This window comes from Papio anubis, chromosome 7, assembly GCF_008728515.1.
Source record: "Papio anubis isolate 15944 chromosome 7, Panubis1.0, whole genome shotgun sequence".
Lineage (NCBI taxonomy): Eukaryota > Metazoa > Chordata > Mammalia > Primates > Cercopithecidae > Papio > Papio anubis.
The window spans coordinates 145883937-145903114 of NC_044982.1; the positions used below are offsets into that span (position 1 = coordinate 145883937).

The following is a 19178-nucleotide window of genomic DNA, read 5'->3' on the forward strand; positions in this document are numbered from 1 at the left end:
AAGTCTAGGCTCTTCACTCAGCCTTTGATGACAAGAATATTGGCTGGGCCACTTTTTATGGTGGTATTTAGAGTAAAGTAGTTATTGTGTAAAAATATTCTGTCTTACTAGGCTGTACCTTTCCTGGTGGTGTGGCAAGACAGACAACTTTCATTGGGGCCTTTTTGTCATATGCATTGGTTTCAGTGGGCTAATTTTTGTATTTTTAGTACAGATGAAGTTTCACAATGTTGGCTAGGCTGGTCTCAAACTCCTGATCTCAGGTAATCCGCCCCCCTCAGCCTCCCAAAGTGCTGGGATTACAGGTGTGAGCCATGGCACCTGGCCCATAGTTGCTAACTTCTTTAGATCCAAGTCTGAGATATGAAACAAAAGGAAAACACAAGGAGGGCCAGGCATGGTGACTCACACCTGTAATCCCGGCACTTTGGGAGGCCGAGGTGGGTGGATCACCTGAGGTCCAGAGATCGAGACCAGCCTGACCAACATGGAGAAACCCCGTGTCTACTAAAAATTCAAAAATTAGCCGAGCATGGTGGCGGGCATCTGTAGTCTCAGCTACTCGGGAGGCTGAGGCAGGAGAATCGCTTGAACCTGGGAGGCGGAGGTTTCAGTGAGCCAAGATTATGCCATTGTACTCCAGCCTGGGCAACAAGAGTGAAACTCTGTCTCTAAAAAAAAAAAAAAAAAAGAAGAGAGAATATAAAAAGGAAACACAAGGAAAACACAAGGAGATCACCACAGTGTTGCTCCTTGAGCCCTGAAGGTTCTTGCTGGTCTCTTTGTTTAATACTTTTCAGAGTCTTTTTTTTTTTTTTCTTCTTTTTTGAGACGGAGTCTCGCTCTGTCGCCCAGGCTGGAGTGCAGTGGCACGATCTGGGCTCACTGCAAGCTCCGCTTCCTGGGTTCACGCCATTCTCCTGCCTCAGCCTCCCGAGTAGCTGGGACTACAGGTGCCTGCCACCTCGCCCGGCTAGTTTTTTGTATTTTTTTTAGTAGAGACAGGGTTTCACCGTGTTAGCCAGGATGGTCTCGATCTCCTGACCTCGTGATCCGCCCGTCTTGGCCTCCCAAAGTGCTGGGATTACAGGCTTGAACCACCGCGCCCGGCCACTTTTCAGAGTCTTGTGTTGAATTTAAATATAATGTCTAGGAGTTTTAGTTGCATTTAGTGGGAGGACTAGGGAAAAATTTGTCTACTGTGTCGTCCTCAAAACTCTGTTTTTGCAAGTTAATGTATCTCAATTTATTTCTCTGATATTCTCTCGTGATTAGATTTGGGTTAGATTAATTTAGCTGTAATTCTGCAGAAGTGATGCTGAGTTCTTTTCAGTGCATCATATCAGAAAGCACGTTATCAATTAATATCATTATCAGCCATGTTAACTTTGTTACCTTTGATCACTTGGTAAAGGTGATGTTTGCCAGGCTTCTCCACTGTGAAGTTACTATTTTACCTTTTATAGTGACTAAGTATCTTGTAGGGAGATAGTTGAGATTGTGTAAGCATCCTCTTACTCCTTAAACTTTTACTCACTAGTTTTAGCATTGTACAGTGTACAGTGATACACCGATAATTGAATCAGTTATTATGATGGTTATTAAATGGTGATTTTCCAATTCCATTACATCTTCTTCACTTACTATTTTCCATTTTCCTGAAAGAACTTTCTTGCCAGGAGTGGTGGCTCATGCCTGTAATCCCAGCACTTTGGGAGGCCGAGGCGGGCCAATCCCTTGAGGTCAGGAGTTCAAGACCAGACTGACAAACAAGGAGAAACTTTGTCTCTACTAAAAATAAAAAAAAATTATCTAGGCATGTTAGTGCATGCCTGTAATCGCAGCTACATGGGAGGCTGAGGCAGGAGAATTGCTTGAACTCAGGAGGTGGAGGTTGTAGTGAGCTGAGATTGCTCCACTGCCCTCTAGCCTAGGCAACAGAGCTAGATTCTGTCTCAAAAAAAAAAAAAAAAAAAAAGGAATTTCTCTTCTCCATCATTCATTCATTCATTATTAATTAATTAATTAATTAATTTATTTTTTGCGATGGAGTTTTGCCTTTGTTGCTCAGGCTGGAGTGCAATGGCAGAATCTCGGCTCACAGCAACCTCTGCCTCCTGGGTTCAAGCAATTCTCCTGCCTCAGCCTCCCAAGAGGCTGGGATTACAGGCACATGCCACCATGCATGGCTAATTTTGTATTTTTGGTAGAGACTGGGTTTCTTTATGTTGGTCAGGCTGGTCTCGAACTCCCGACCTCAGGTGGTCCGCCCGCCTTGGCCTCCCAAAGTGCTGGGATTACAGGCATGAGCCACCGTGCCCGGCCTTTTTTTTAAGATGGAGTCTTGCTCTGTGGCCAGGCTAGAGTGCGGTGGCACAATCTTGGCTCACTGCAACCTTCACCTCCCAGGTTCAAGTCATCCTCCTGCCTCAGCCTCCCATGTAGCTGGGACTACAGGCACATGCCACCATGCCCAGCTAATATTTTGTATTTTTAGTAGAGACAGGATTTCACCATGTTGGCTGGGATGGTCTTGATCTCTTGACCTAGTGATCCACCCACCTCGGCCTCCCAAAGTGCTGGGATTATACCAGTGAGCCACCATGCCTGGCCTGTGCCATACAGTTTTAAACAACCAAATCTCATATGAACTCAGACAGGAACTCACTTATCACCAAGGGGATGGTGCTACGCCATGTGTGAGGGATCCGCCCCCATGATCCAGTCACCTCTCAGCAGGCCCCATCTCCAACATGGGGACTCACATTTCTTTTTCTTTTTCTTTTTTTCTTTTTTCTTATTTTTTTTTGAGATAGAGTCTTGCTCTGTTGCCAGGCTGGATGAAGTGCAGTGGCGCGATCTTGGCTCATTGCAACCTCCAACTAATCTCCAACTCCTGGGTTCAAACAATTCTCCTGCCTCAACTTTCCAAGTAGCTGGGATTACAGGCACCCGCCACCACACCCAGCTAATTTTTGTATTTTTAGTAGAGATGGGGTTTCACCATCTTGGCCAAGCTGGTCTCAAACTCCCGACCTCGTGTTCCGTCTTCCTCGGCCTCCTAAAGTGCTGGGATTACAGGCATGAGCCACCGTGCCCGGCCCCGGAACTCACATTTCAACATGAGATTTAGTAGGGAAAAACATCCAAACCAAAGTCTTTCATGGCATTTTTGTTATTATAAATTGTATTTTCAATATTTTAACTTTCAATTGCTTGTTTCTATTATATGAAAATATAATTTTTTTTTTATACAGTTGAGACCAACACAGGTTTGATCTGCACAGATCCACGTATCTTTCTACGAATTTTCTTCAGGTCTGCCGCCACTGAGACAGTAAGACCCTTCTCTTCCTCCTCCTCCTCAGCCTACTCAGTGTGAAGGCAGTGAGGATGAAGACCTTTATGATGCTCCACTTCCACTATTAAACAGTGTGGTATCTGAACCAGGATTCATTCCCCTTCTCTCCCCTTCCAGTTCAGCCAAGTGGAGACTCCACTCCAGGGTGGTGCAGCCAAGAGCACGGGCCTTCCTCTCTCCCCAGCTTCCAGTTGGAGAGCCATCTTCCTGGTAAGGGCAGGATGTCAGCAGTTCTCATCCAGCTCCCAGCTACCTGTTGCTGACACCAAATTCTGGGCAAATGTGCCGGGATCCTTTCTGCTGCCTAGCCCCTGCTGTGGGACAGAGGCTGTACCTTGGGTGTGGCTGTGCTGAGAACACTGAGCCATTCATTGCTCTAGGAGTGGCTCTGAAGGTGGTGGTTCCACACCGAGGCAAACCAACACCTGTGGCTTCTCCACCACGTCCACTGAGCTCTCAGCTCCTAGGCAGAAAGATCATTTGGAGAGAATTATGGCATTGTCTCTCCCACACTCCAAAGACTTGGCCTAGAGATTTTGCCTGGCAGGGGAAGCAGGTTTTAAAGCAAGTATCTCCTAAAAGAAATGAAAAAAAAAAAAAAAAAAAAAAAGCAAGTAGCTCCTAATCTCTTCCCAGAAGAACTGACTTAATTTGCAACAGAGTGTGGGAGAATTTGAGCCTAAGCGTTCTCTCAAAAATAGTGGAGGTTGTGATGAGGCAATTGGGAGGAGTCATTGGATATATAGACTAAAATGTGGGTTGGCTAGTGTGCCCAAGAGAACTGGAAAGGTAGACATTTGTGAGAAACTTGCCTTGGGACTGAACAAATCTCAAATCTTAAAAGTTGACCTTGACAACCATCTCCTTAAAGGAGCTTGAATTTGATTGGATTATTCTGTGAAGCAATTTGTGACCAAGGGCATTATTGAAAGGAACAGAGCAATCAGTGGTGAATGGAATTTAATAACTAGATGTGTTCAGGGAAAAGACACTGTCAAAAAGATCCCTGCCAAAATCTGTCATCCCAGATTGTGGGATGGTCCTGAGTGACCAACATCAGAGGCTTAGAACTGTTGGGAGTAGGAAGCTGGGTGCAGTGGCTCACACCTGTAATCCCAGCACTTTGGGAGGCTGATGCGGGCAGATCACCTCAGGTCAGGAGTTCAAGGCCAGCCTGGCCAACATGGCGAACCCCGTCTTTACTAAAAATACAAAAATTAGCTGGGCATGGTGGTGTGTGCCTGTAATCCCAGCTACTTGGGAGGCTGAGGCAGGAGAATCACTTGAACTGGGAAGCAGAGGTTGCAGTGAGGCAAGATGGCAGCACTACACTCCAGCCTGGGCAACAGAGTGAGACTCGGTTTCAAAAAAAAAAAAAAAAAAAAAGAACTGTTAAGAGTAGGGAACAGGTTGCACTGAAGCATTCCACGTAGTCACTAAACAAACAATCAAATAACAGGACCAGCCCTTTAATAGCAGATCAGTACCCATAGTTACTATATTACTTATTTATTATTTATTTACTTTGACAGGGTCTCACTCTGTGGGCCAGGCTGGAGTGCAAAGGCATGATCATGGCTCACTGCAGCCTTGATCTCCTGGGCTCAAGCAATCCTCTTGCCTCAGCCTCCCAAGAAGCTGAGACTACAGGCATGCACCACCATGCCCGGCTAATTTTTATATTTTTCATAGAGATGGGGTTTCACCATGTTGCCCAAACTGGTCTTGAACTCCAGAGCTCAAGCAATTTGCTCGCCTCAGCTTCCCAAAGTTCTGGGATTACAGGTGGGTGCCACTGTACCTGGCCTAATATTTTAAATATGCCAGTTTCCCATAAACAAATTATGATATTTATAAAAAAACAGCGAACTATGATCCATACACTGGAAAAAAGCAGGAAACATACACTGCCTGCAACTGCAAACAGATGTTCCATTTGAAAGGTTTCACGGTACCCATTATAATACTTTCAAAGAACTAAAGGAAAACATGGTTTGTGAAGGAAAGTAGGATAACAATGTCAAATGAAGTAGAGATTATATCAATGAAGACATAAAAATTCTTTTTTTTTTTTTGAGACAGAGTCAGCCCAGGCTGGAGTGCAGTGGTGCTATCTCAGCTCACTGCAAGCTCCGCCTCCCAGGTTCAAGCCATTCTCCTGCCTCAGCCTCCTGGGTAGCTGGGACTACAGGCACCCGCCACCACACCCAGCTAATTTTTTGTATTTTTTAGTAGAGACGGGGTTTCACCATGTTAGCCAGGATGGTCTCGATCTCCTGACCTTGTGATCTGCCTGCCTCGGCCTCCCAGAGTGCTGGGATTACAGGTGTGAGCCACTGCGCCTGGCCAAAAATTCTTTTTTTTTTTTTTTTTGAGACGGAGTCTCGCTCTGTTGCCCAGGCTAAAGTGCAGTGGCATGATTTCCGATCACTACAACCTCTGCCTCCCAGGTTCAAGTGATTGTCCTGCTTCAGCGTCCTGAATAGCTGGGATTACAGGTGCCTGCCACCATGCCTGGCTAATTTTTGTATTTTTGGTGGAGACGGGATTTCGCCATGTTGGCCAGGCTGGTCTTGAACTCCTGACCTCAGGTGCTATGCCTGCCTCAGCCTCCCAAAGTGCTGGGATTACAGGCGTGAGCCATCGCACCAGACTGAAGACATTCTAAAAAAGAACTCCATAGAAATTCTGATGTTGGCTGGGCTCAGTGGCTCACACCTATAATCCCAGCACTTGGGAGGCTGAGGCAGGTGGATCTCTTTTTTTTTTTTTATTTTTTATTTTTTTTTTTTGAGACGGAGTCTCGCGCTGTGTCACCCAGGCTGGAGTGCAGTGGCGCGATCTCGGCTCACTGCAAGCTCCGCCTCCCAGGTTCACGCCATTCTCCTGCCTCAGCCTCCGAGTAGCTGGGACTACAGGCGCCCGCCACCACGCCCGGCTAGTTTTTTGTATTTTTAGTAGAGACGGGGTTTCACCATGTTAGCCAGGATGGTCTCGATCTCCTGACCTCATGATCCACCCGCCTCGGCCTCCCAAAGTGCTGGGATTACAGGCTTGAGCCACCGCGCCCGGCCAGGTGGATCTCTTGAGCCCAAGAGTTTGAGACCAGCCTGGACAACATGGTAAAACGTAAATACAAAAACTAGCTGGGCGTGGTGGTGTATGTTCCTTGTCCCAGCTACTTGGGAGGCTGAGGTGGGAGGATCACTTGAGTCCAGAACGTCAAGGATTCAGTGAGCTGTGATTGTACCATTGTACTCCAGCTTGAATGACAGAGTAAGATCCTGTCTCAAAAACAAAACAAAACAAAAAAACAGAAAAAAGGAATTCTGATGTTGAAAAACACAGTAACTGAAATGAAAAAGTCACTAGTAGGACTCAATTTTTGATCTGAATTATCAGAAGAACGAATTCGCTGTCATGAAAATAGGTTGACATATTTTACGCAATCCAGGGAACAGACAGAAAAGTGAATGCAGAAAAATGAACAGAGCCTCGGAGACTCATTGGACACCATCGAGCATACAACAAAATACATAATAGGAGTACTCAAAAGAAGGAAAAGTACTCAAAGGAGGGAATAAAATCATGTCTCTATGTTTGATTTTTAATAAGAGTGGCAAGACCATTTAACGAGAAAATAAAAATTTACATTTTTATTTTTTAGTTGTAAGTATCTTCTATAAACGAATCATTTTTTAACAAATGGTTGGCCGGGCGCGGTGTCTCACTCTGTGGGTCAGGCTGGAGTGCAAAGGCATGATCATGGCTCACTGCAGCCTTGATCTCCTGGGCTCAAGCAATCCTCCTGCCTCAGCCTCCCAAGAAGCTGAGACTACAGGCATGCACCACCATGCCTGGCTAATTTGTATATTTTTCATAGAGATGGGGTTTCACCATGTTGCCCAAACTGGTCTTGAACTCCAGAGCTCAAGCAATTTGCTCGCCTCAGCTTCCCAAAGTTCTGGGATTACAGGTGGGTGCCACTGTAATCTCACTATGTTGCCCAGGTTGCTCTCAAATTCCTGGGCTCACTTGATCCTCTTGCATTGGCCTCCCAAAGTGGTGGGATTACAGGCATGGCTTCACTCTCGCACCTCGGGATGGCTAATTCTTGTATATGACATCAAAGCTTGAGTACCTGGGCTAAAGTGCAGTAAAGTGAACATCAAAGAACTTTTTCTGCCAGGCACTGGGCTCACACCTGTAAACTCAGCAGCGTTTGGGAGGCTGAGGCAGGAGGAATCACTGGAACCAGGAGGCAGAGGGTTTAGTGAGTCAGAGATGCCATTGCACCTTGCTCCGGGATTACAGGCGTGAGCCCCAGTGCCTGGCCAGAAAAGTTAATTTTGATGTTCACTTTACCTACTTTAGCTTTGATCACTCACGCTTTTGATGTCATATATAAGAATTAATAGCCATCCAGGTGCAGTGGCTCATGCCTGTAATCCCACCACTTTGGGAGGCCAATGCAAGAGGATCAAGTGAGCCCAGGAATTTGAGAGCAACCTGGGCAACATAGTGCGAGATCCCTTCTCTTTTTTTTTTTTGAGACGGAGTCTTGGTTCTAGCGCCCGTGGCTGGAGTGCAGTGGCCGGATCTCGCTTCACTGCAAATTCTCTCCTGGCTCGCCACCATTCTCCCTGCCTCAGCTCTCCCGAGTGCCACCAAGGGACTACAGGTGCCCGCCACCTCGCCCGGCTAGTTTTTTGTAGTTTTTAGTAGAGACGGGCTTTCACTGTGTTAGCCAGGATGGTCTCGATCTCCTGACCTCGTGATCCGCCCGTCTCAGCCTCCCAAAGTGCTGGGATTACAGGCTTGAGCCACCACGCCCGGCCTACGTGAGATCTCTTCTCTACAAAAAATAGAAATATTAGTTGGGCATGGTGGCATGCACCTGTAGTCTTAGCTCCTTGGGAGGCTGGAACTAAAAATACAATTTTTTTTTTTTTTTACAGCTAAAAATAAAAATGTGAGCCTAGGAGGACAAGACTGCAGTGAGCTTTGACCACACCCCTGCACTCCAGACTGGCTGACACAGTGAAACCCCGTCTCTACTAAAAAATACAAAAACTTAGCCGGGCGAGGTGGCGGGCGCCTGTAGTCCCGGCTAAGTTTTTGTATTTTTTAGTAGAGACGGGGTTTCACTGTGTCAGCCAGGATGGTCTCGATCTCCTGACCTCGTGATCCGCCCGTCTCGGCCTCCCAAAGTGCTGGGATTACAGGCTTGAGCTATTGCGCCTGTCCTTTTTTTAAAATTATTTTTTGAGGAGGTCTTGCTCTATTGCCTAGACTGGAGTGCAGTAGCACAATCTCACCTCATGCTGGAGCCTCTACCTCTTGGGCTGAAGTAATCCTCCTACCTCAGCTTCTTGAGTAGTTGGGACTACAGGCATGTGCTACACTCCTGGCTAATTTTTGTATTTTTTTGTAGAGGTAAGATTTTGCCATGTTGCCCTCACTGCTCCCAAACTTCTGGACAGAAGCCATTTGCCCACATTACCCTCTCAAATTGCTGGGATTATAGGCACGAGCCACTGCACCCAGCCTAAACCAATTCTTTTTTTTTTTTTTTTTTTTTTTTTGAGACGGAGTCTCGCCCTATTGCCCAGGTTGGACTACAATGGCATGATCTTGGCTCACCACAACCTCTGCCTCTTGGGTTCAAGCGATTCTTCTGCCTCAGCCTCCCGAGTAACTGGGATTACAGGCATGCACCATCATGCCTGGCTAATTTTGTATTTTTAGTAGAGATGGGGTTTCTCCATGTTGGTCAGGCTGGTCTCGAACTCCCGACCTCAGGTGATCCACCCGCCTTGGCATCCAAAAGTCCTGGGATTACAGGCATGAGCCACTATGCCCAGCCCAAAACGGATCTTTTATTGTAGTAACTGCAAACTGAAAATTCTGCAGACATTTGAAACAGTGTCAGTGAGTTGGGACTCAGGTGAGCAGGAAAGATGTGGGCAGGTATACTGTGCCTAAAGGGTGAAGCTGTGGTTCACTTCCATTTAGCTGTTGCACAAGCATCGCTACATTGTCCTAGTTTTCAAGAAAAAAAAAACTCGAAACAAAAATCACACATCTGAAGGCCAGTTATAGCCAAAGACCAGTTTCTGTCCCTTGCTTTAATGCTTAAAATGCATGTGTAGCCGGGCGTGGTGGCTCACGCCTGTAATCCCAGCACTCTGGGAGGCTGAGGTGGGCGGATCATGAGGTCAGGAGATCAAGACCATCCTGGCTAACACGGTGAAACCCCGTCTCTACTAAAAATACAAAAAAATTAGCTGGGTGCGGTGGCGGCGCCTGTAGTCCCAGCTACTCGGGAGGCAGAGGCAGGAGAATGGCGTGAACCCGGGAGGTGGAGCTTGCAGTGAGCCAAGATCGTGCCACTGCACTCCAGCCTGGGCAACAGAGCGAGACTCCATCTCAAAAAAAAAAAAAAAAATGCATATGCATCCCGTTTATTCCCAGCTGAATGCACTTGTTCTTCACCTGCCTGTTTTCCCTGGAATCTCAGATAACAATGAGGATGGTGATAACTATTTGCTCAGTGGAATTGGTGGTTGGTGGGCACAGCCTTATGGTTATTATTGTTCATATTGTTGCCATCTCTGTTACATCTGATAAACTTTTTTTTTTTGTTTTGTTTTTTGAGATGGAGTCTCTCTCTGTCACCCAGGCTGGAGTGCAATGGCGTGGTCTCAGCTCATTACAACCTCCGCCTCCTGGGTTCAAGGGATTCTACTGCTTCAGCCTCCCAAGCAGCTGGGATTACAGGTGCACACCACCGCACCCAGCTAATTTTTGTATTTTTAGTAGAGACGGGGTTTCACCATCTTGGCCAGGCTGGTCTTGAACTCCTGACCTCAGGTGATCCACCCGCCTTGGCCTCCCAAAGTGCTGGGATTACAGGTGTGAGCCACCGCGCCTGGCCCCCTTTTTTTTTTTTTTAAGACCGTCATTGTTAATATTCATTGTGTGCTTGAAAAATGATTGAAATTCTCAGTTTAACAGTTTAAGCTTTTCCTTTGTTCCTTTTTTTTCTTTTCCTTTTCTTCCTTTTTTTTTTTTTTTTTTTTTTGACAGAGTCTTGCTCTGTCACCCAGGCTGTAGTGCAGTGGTGCGATCTCGGCTCACTGCAACCTCCACCTCCTGGGTTCAAGTGATTCTCCTGCCTCAGCCTCCCAAGTAGCTGGCATTACAGGCATGTGTCACCAGGCCTGGTTCATTTTTTGTATTTTTAGTAGAGACGCGGTTTCATCATGTTGGCCAGGCTGGTCTTGAACTCCTGACCAAGATCCACCGACCGTGGCCTCCCAAAGTGCTAGGATTATAAGCATGAGCCACCGCACCTGGCCACAACAGTACAATTTCTTTCTTTCTTTCTTTCTTTCTTTTTTTTTTGACATGGAGTTTCACTCTTTATGCTCAGGCTGGAGTGAAATGGCACGATCTCAGTTCACCGCAACCTCTGCCTCCCGGGTTCAAGTGATTCTCCTGCCTCAGCCTCTTGAGTAGCTGGGATTACAGGCATGCGCCACCACGCCTGGCTAATTTTGTATTTTTAGTAGAAACGGGGTTTCTCCATGTTGGTCAGGGTGGTCTTGAACTCCCAACCTCAGGTGATCCACCTGCCTCAGCCTCCCAAAGTTCTGGGATTACAGGTGTGAGCCACTGTGCCCAGTCAATAATACAGTTTCTAAAACGAGGAAGTCAGCATTGATACAATGCTACGAACCACATTAAAAAACTTATACAAGTGTCATCAGTTTTTCTACTGATGTCCAGTTTCTGTTCCAGGTTCCCTCCTAGGACTCCACGTTGCATTTACTTGTTATTTCTCCTTAGTCTGTAGGTCTCTGAGGGTCCTTGGGTCTTTCCTTGTCTTTCGTGACCTTGATGGTTTCGAAGAGTATTGATCAATTATTTTGTGGTATAAGTCCCTGAATTTGAAATAGTGTGGTGTTTTTTTCATGAATGGAATGTGGTTATGAATATTTGGTAAGAATACCACAGAAATTATGTTGGGTCTTTCTCAATGCAAAATATTAAGGAGTTCAGGATGTAAACATATCTTATTACTTGTTTACCTTGATTGGTTGGTTAAGGTGGTTTCTGTTGAGTTTCACCACTATAAAGTTACTGTCTTTCCCTTTGTGCTAAAATGTATCTTGGGTGAGACACTTTGAATCTATGCAAATCCTGTTTCACCACAAATTTTTAACCACTATTTTAGCATCCCTTAGTGGATCTTGTCTGCAGCAGTGATTACTGTAGTGTTTGTCTAACGGTGAGTTTTGTTATCCCTCTTTCCTTCCACGTTTACTAACTAAATTCTACTCTAAGAAAGAGCATTCTTTTCTTCTTTCTTCTAATTTATTTATATTAGTATTTATATCAGATATTTACTTATATCAGAATGAATATTAAAATTAATATATATGGTTCATCTATGGTTCATGATCCAGTGCTATTATGATTTACTTTGTTGCCTTGGCCATTAGGAGTTCTTTCAGGTTGCTTTCTGTGGTTTCTAGTTTGTTTTTTTTTTTTGAAACAGAGTTTGCTCTTGTTACCCAGGCTGGAAACTTTGCCATTTCTGCCTCAATCCTGCTACATAATTCCCATTCCTTCCCTTCTTCCATTCTCCTCATGTAAGAAATCAATCGCATTAGTTCCTGGCCAAAACTTTTTTTTTTTTTTAATTATTATTATTTTTTGAGACGGAGTCTGGCTCTGTCGCCCAGGCTGGAGTTCAGTGGCCTGATCTCGGCTCACTGCAAGCTCCGCCTCCCGGGTTCACGCCATTCTCCTGCCTCAGCCTCCCAAGGAGCTGGGACTACAGGCACCCGTCACCATGCCCGGCTAATATTTTCGTACTTTTTTAGTAGAGACGGGGTGTCACGGTGATAAACAGGATGGTCTCGATCTCTTGACCTCGTGATCTGCCTGCCTCGGCCTCCCAAAGTGCTGGGATTACAGGTGTGTGTGACAAAGTGGTGTAGCATTTGCATATCACCTACACATCCTCCCATACACTTTAGATAATCTCTAGATTACTTATAATATCAATACAATGCAAATGTTATGCAAATGATTATAGTGTATTCTGAAATGAGTTATTATTTATTATTTGAATATTTGGTAGAAATGGGGTCTTCTTTTGTCGCCCAAGCCGATCTCTATCTAACTCCTGGCTTCAAACGACACTCCAGCTCAGCCTCTTAAAGTGCTGGGGATTACAGGCCTGGCTAATTTTTGTATTTTTAGTAGAGACGGGGTTTCACCGTTAGCCAAGATGGTCTCGATCTCCTGACCTCAAGATCTACCCCGTCTCGGCCTCCCAAAGTGCTGGGATTACAGGTGTGAGCCACTGCGCCCGGCCTTTTTTTGAGTATTTTTGATCTGCTGTTGGTTGAATCCATGGATACTGAACCCGCAGATATAAGGGCCAACTATATATTGTACTTTTGCCTTTAAGCACATTTTTTTTTTTTTTTTTAAAGACAGTCTTGCTCTGTCGCCCAGGCTGGAGTGCAATGGCTAGATCTCGGCTCACGGCAACCTCCACCTCCTGGGTTCAAGCGATTCCCCTGCCTCCTGAGTAGCTGGGTGGATTACAGGCGCACGCCATCATGCCCAGCTAATTTTTGTATTTTTGGTAGAGATGGGGTTTCAAGGTTGGTCAGGCTGGTCTCGAACTCCTGACCTCGTGATCTGCCCACCTCGGCCTCCCAAAGTGCTGGGATTACAGGTGTGAGCCACCGTGCCTGGCCATGCATTTAAGCAAATTTAAGGTGTTTTTTTTTTTCTTTTTTTGTCCTTGAGACAGAGTCTCGCTCTGTCCCAGGCTGGAGTACAGTGGCTCAGTCTCGGCTCACTGCAACCCCTGCTTCCCAGGTTCAAGAGATTCTCCTGCCTCAGACTCCCGAGTAGCTAGTATTACAGGTGACCGCCACCACGCCTGGCTAATTTCTTTCTTTTTTTTTTTAAGTAGAGATGGGTTTTCGCCATGTTGGCCAGGCTGGTCTTGAACTCCTGACCTCAAGTGGATCCACCCGCCTCGGCCTCCCAAAGTGCTGGGATTACAGCCACCGCGCCCGGCTTGCAAATATAACTTTTTTTTTTTCCTTTTGAGACGGAATTTCGCTCTTGTTGCCCAGGCTGGAGTGCAATGGCACGATCTCGGCTCACCGCAACCTCTGCCTCCAGGGTTCAAGCGATTCTCCTGCCTCAGCTTCCCAACTGGCTGGAATTTCAGGCATGCGCCACCACGCCTGGCTAATTTTATATTTTTAGTAGAGCTGGGGTTTCACCATGTTGGTCAGGCTGGCCCGAACTCCCGACCTCAGGTGATCCGCCTGCCTGACCTCCCAAAGTGCTGGGATGACAGGCGTGTGGCACCGCGCCCGGCCACAAATTTAACTTTTTAAAGGTCAGTTAACTCAGCACAAGAAGGCTACTTGATGACCGTAATAAAGTACTTTTCGGTTAAATGCTAAGGGCCAGATTGAAATGGATTAAACAATGACACCCAAAGGAACTGAAATAACAGCACATTTAACTTTTAGAAAGTTCTAACTCTTATCTACACCTAGGCCTTACACTAGGCAATTCTCACCACACATCCTGGTGGTTGGGTCCATTACGTGTATTACGTTTTCTCTTTCGTAGAGACGGGGTCTTGCTATGTTGACCAGTCTAATGGACTGCTCTAAGACGTTTGGCCTGAGGTGATCCTTCCAGGCAGGAGGATCACTACAGGCCAGGAGACTGGGACCAGCCCACTAGACTGGGCAACATAGCGAGACCCCAAGTTTAGTAAATGTGGGTGGCAGTGGACTCAAATTGTAGAGTTGGCACAGGTAAAAGTAATTATTCACTTTTCAAAGGCACACTGTATGGATGTGAGAACAGGCTGGCATTTCCGATAACAGGTCTGCGTGTTCCCAAGTCCTTGTATCCTACAACCTTCACATAGACATCTTATCTAACTATGCTGTCTTACCTAAAACCTCTAGGGCTCTTGGTCCCAGAGTCTAAATGGGAGCCCCAAACTAATCACTGTATGGTAGTCGAACTTCCCGGCACTTCCCCGACAATCTACAACCCCATCCAAAGGGGTCAGAAACTGGTAATAAAATACCAGCTATGAGCTTCTCCTTCCCCTCAAGAGATCTATCAATTCGGCTGCACCTTCCCACCTCTAGCCTGCGGGAACAAATATCCCAGGATCCCGGGCGGTTTCGATTGACGTTACTTCCGGGAAAAGTAACCTTGCTTCGGCGGTTGCGGGCCTGAAAAGCTCTCGCGACATTTCGTCCCGCGAGATCTGCTTGCTCACTGTAGCGATGACATCCTCCTCCTCCTCCCCGCCGCCTTTCGGCAATCTTCGCCAGTCCCAGCCCCGACCAATCTGTACTCAGATGGCATGGATCAGGGTCTCCCCTCGAACCCCGGTTCGCACGGGGCGTCAGGTGGCAGCGGCGGGGTGCGAGCTGCGCGAGGCCGACGGCAGCGGCACTGCGGGTGGCCACGGGCAGGCGACGAGCAGTGAGTGTGGGCGGGGCGGGGGTAAGCCACCCGTGTAGCGGCTCGATTGTTCTGGCCTGGCTATGGCGCCTCTCCTCCCCCCCGCCATGGCTCCCCGTGTCCCTGCTCCGCTCCTCTCAGTGAGTGAAAGTGGCCGCCGCCGCCGCCGGCCCAGCGCCCGCAGCCGCCTCAGCGCCGCCGCCATCTTGGGGTCCCAGGAGCCGCGGAGGGAGCGAGCTAGGAGCGTCCACGCCCAACGCAGTCACCGTCCCACGGCCTCAGAGAGCGAACCGCGGCTCCACCGTCGGCGGGGCGACCCCCCCCTCCGGACCCCGCCCGCACCCCGCCCCCCCTCCGCCGCCGTCGCGGCGGCGGGGCCAGGCGGCCCGAGGTGAGGCGACTAGACGTGGGCGGGCGAACGGAGAGGGGGTTGTGTATGTCTTGTTGTGCCCCTCTCTGCGGGCGACAACTGGGCCGCGTCTTAAAGGGGCCGTCGCCCCCGGCCCTTGCATTTGTTGGGGTTGGTATGGAGGATGGGTGTGGACACTCCCCGCAGGGTTGGGACCTCGGTGACTAGGGCCTCGTCCTTCCCGTCTCATATCTCTGGAGACCGGGGGTCATGCGGTGACCTCAGCTACCTGAGGAAGCCCGTGGGGCGCCCACACGTGGGGAGTGTGTTAGACCAGGTGCACGTGGGACCCGGTGGGGCGGTGTCGGGCTAACACGTGTGTAGGTTTGGGGGTGGGCAGGGGCAGGGCGGAGGCTGGAAGGCCTTGAGTGGGAACCCCGTGAGGGTTGTATATCTGTCATTTTAAACAAGTGAGATCTAAGGGCTTGTTAGTGTAAGTGTCAATTTGTAAGGGGCAAGTTAAGATATGGTTGAATGGTGCACGCTGCTGGCTGGTGTTGGGTTAGGGCAGGCTGACACCTGCATAGACTTAGGAGTGTCTAGATGACACCCCTTCTGGTTTTTTAGGTTTTTGCAGAGCGACTAGGAAAGTGTCATCCTATTTTGACACTTCTTCTTGAGCTTGCTAATGAAAAGTACTACTTCCGTAATCTCCGAGGCTGGAAGCCCCCTACAGTTTAGGAGTGACAGAGCCTAGGAAGCCACTTACTATTCTAGTTAACAGCCAACTGTGCCTGGAATTCTTTGATTCACACACTGTCTCTAGTTTGATGTACTTGTTAGAAATGGGGGAAGGAATTTGGAGGTTGACCTGGCTAACGTCACAGGTTAGTTTTCCAGTCAGTGACTTTCATTATTTCCTTCACAAAATTATTGTGGCTTTTCACTGGCAGTTTAAATTAAATAATAGCTTTATTGAAATATGATTCAAATACCAAAAGATTCAGGTTTCTAAAGTGTATAATTCAGTGATTTTCTAAAACTATATTTATTAAGTTCTGTAGCCATCAACCACTATTTTAATCACCCTAAAATTAATCACCCTAAAAAAGAATCTCTGGAAGCCATTTAGCAGTCACTCCCCATTCCCTCTCTCTCCAGCCTCAGGTAACCACTAATATATCTTCTGCCTAGATTGCCTAAAAAAAGAAACATACAACATGTATCTTTCTTTGCCTGGTTTGTTTCACTTAACATGGTGTTTTCAGGGTTCATCCATGTTGTAGCATATATCGGGACTTAATTCTTTTTTTTTTTTTTTTGGGAATGAGTCTCACTCTGTCTCCCAGGCTGAAGTGCGATGGGGCGGTCCCGACTCACTGCAACCTCTGCCTCCCAGGTTCAAGCGCTTCTCGTGCGTCAGCCGAGTAGCTGGGATTACAGGCGGCCACCACCATACCCGGCCAATTTTTGTATTTTTAGTAGAGACGTGGTTTCACCATGTTGACCAGACCTGTCTCGAACTCCTGACCTCAAGTGATCGGCCTGCCTTGGCCTCCCAGAGTGCTGGGATTACAGGCATGAGCCACCGCACATGGCCTCATTCGCTTTTAATGCCTAATAATATTCTGTTGCAGTTGCATTTTATGTTTGAAATTTCCAAGCTGCTCCTCCTGTAAAACAATTTGAAATCATTATGTGTGGTAAAAGTTGCATACCTTCTAGACTTTAAAATGAATTTTGTTTTTAAGGGATTAAATTCCATCGTTTTTGTTTACTGTGTTCTTTTCCTCTACATTTTATTTCAGTAGAAACTGAATCAATTTTTGAAAGTCTGTAAACTGTGATAGGAAATAATTGTAGTGAGCACAAATGTGATTAGAAAAGTTTATGACTAATAAAAACATTTTGAGTACATCAAGGTGGAAATGTGATTAAGCCAAAGCAACAAATCAAGAGCTATGATGCTGGGTATGGTGTCTCACGCCTGTAGTCCGTTACTCAGGAGGCAAGAGGATCACTTGAGTCCCTTGTGAGCTATGATTGTGCCAGTGCACTCCAGCCTGGGCGGAGAGCGAGACCCTGTCTCTAGAAACAAAACAAAACAAATTATAAGCTGTGGTATTAGAAGTTCACTTAATGAAAGTTTGTTGGCTGGGTGCGGTGGCTCATGCCTGTAATCCCTGCACTTTGGGAGACTGAGGCGGGTGGATCACCTGAGGTCAGGAGTTCGAAAACAGCCTGGCCAACATGGTGAAACTCTGTCTCTACCAAAAATACAAAAAATTAGCTGGGCGTGGTGGCACACACCTGTAATCCCAGCTAGTCAGGAGGCTGAGGCAGGAGAATCGCTTAAACCTGGGAGGCGGCGGTTGCAGTGAGCCGAGATCACACCACTGCACTCCAGCCTGGGCAACAAGAGCAAACTCCATCTCGACAAAACAAAACAAAACAAACAAACAAAAAAACTGGCTAGGGGATTTTATATTTCAGCCTATAAATTCACATTAAATAGGCTAGGCTTGGTGGCTCACACCTGTAATCCCAGCACTTTGGGAGGCCTAGGCAGGCGGATTGCTTGAGCTCAGGAGTTTGAAATCAGCATGGACAACATGGCAAAATCCTGTCTCTACAGAAAGTACAAAAATTAGCTAAGCATGGTGATGTGCACCTGTAGTCCCAACTACTTGGGAGGCTGAGGTGGGAGGATGGCTTGAGCCCAGGAGGTGGAGATTGCAGTGAGCCGAGATCGAGCCACTGCACTCCAGCCTGGGCGACAAGAGCCCAAGCTGGCTCGACAACAACAACGACAAAATACACATGAAATGTAAATGCTAGGACGCAGTGGATTTTAGAGTGGACAGAGTGGGTTAGTGTTAATAGGAGACCGAGTTTTTGTAGGAAAACAGTTGAAAAGTTTCTGTTTTTTTTTTTGAGATGGAGTCTCGCCCTGTCACCTGGCTAGAGTGCAGTGGCACGATCTAGGCTCACTGCGGCCTCTGCCTCCTGGGTTCGAGAAATTCTCCTGCTTCAGTCTCCCAAGCAGCGCATGCCACCACGCCTGGCTAATTTTTGTATTTTTAATAGAGACGGGGTTTCACCGTGTTGGCCAGGCTGGTCTCGATGTCTTGATCTTATGATCTGCCTGCCTCGGCCTCCCAAAGTGCTGGTATTACAGGTGTGAGCCACTGTGCCCGGCCAACAGTTGAAAAGTTTTAAAGTTGGATCTTAAGTATCAAAATCTTGATATGATAGGCTATAGCATGTAGAGAATGAGAAGGGCATACTAATATCAGACAATACTAATATCAGATACTGATATCAGATAATATCAGTACTAATATCACATACTAATATCAGATACTAATATCAGACAACTTTTGTGAGTCAGTATAGTAGATACCTTATATATTATCATTTTAATTCTCATGAAACTTGCTGGTAGTTATCCTCATTTTACAGATGAGAAAATTGAAAGCAACTTAAATCACATAGCCAGTAAATGACAGAATCAGTATTCTGTTTTTGTTACAGTCCTTCTGCCTTCCCCATAAATATTTTGAAGAGTGTTTTCGGCCAGGCCTAGTGGTTTACACCTGTAATTCCAGCACTTTGGGAGGCAGAGGAGGGAGGATTACATGAGCTTGAGGAGCTTGAGACTAGCCTGGTCAACATAGTGAGACCTCATCTCTACAGAAAATAAAATTTTTGGACTAGGGTGATGTGTACCTGTAGTTCAGCTACTTGGAAAGCTGAGATGGGAGGTTTGCTTGAGCCCGGGAAGTTGAGGCTACAGTGAACCCTGATTGTGCCACTGCACTCCAGCCTGGGCAACAGAGCTATTCCCTCCAGAGCAGGGTTCTTAACATTTTTTAATGTATCTTGGACCCCTTTGTAGTCTGAAGACACCTATTCTGTTGGGCAAGAGGTATT

General features: G+C 46.9%; 1 protein-coding gene across 2 annotated transcripts in view; it reads left to right on the plus strand.

Annotated features, from left to right (window-relative positions):
* Positions 1-14836: 14836 nt before the first annotated feature.
* Positions 14837-19178, plus strand: part of INO80 (INO80 complex ATPase subunit) — a 137423-nt gene continuing 133081 nt past the window's right edge. The window contains exon 1 of one of the 2 annotated variants that reach the window (XM_009209961.3): positions 14837-15287. The gene's annotated coding sequence lies outside the window, so the exon portion shown is untranslated. The remainder of the gene's footprint in view (positions 15288-19178) is intronic. The other variant, XM_003900795.4, reaches the window with a different exon arrangement.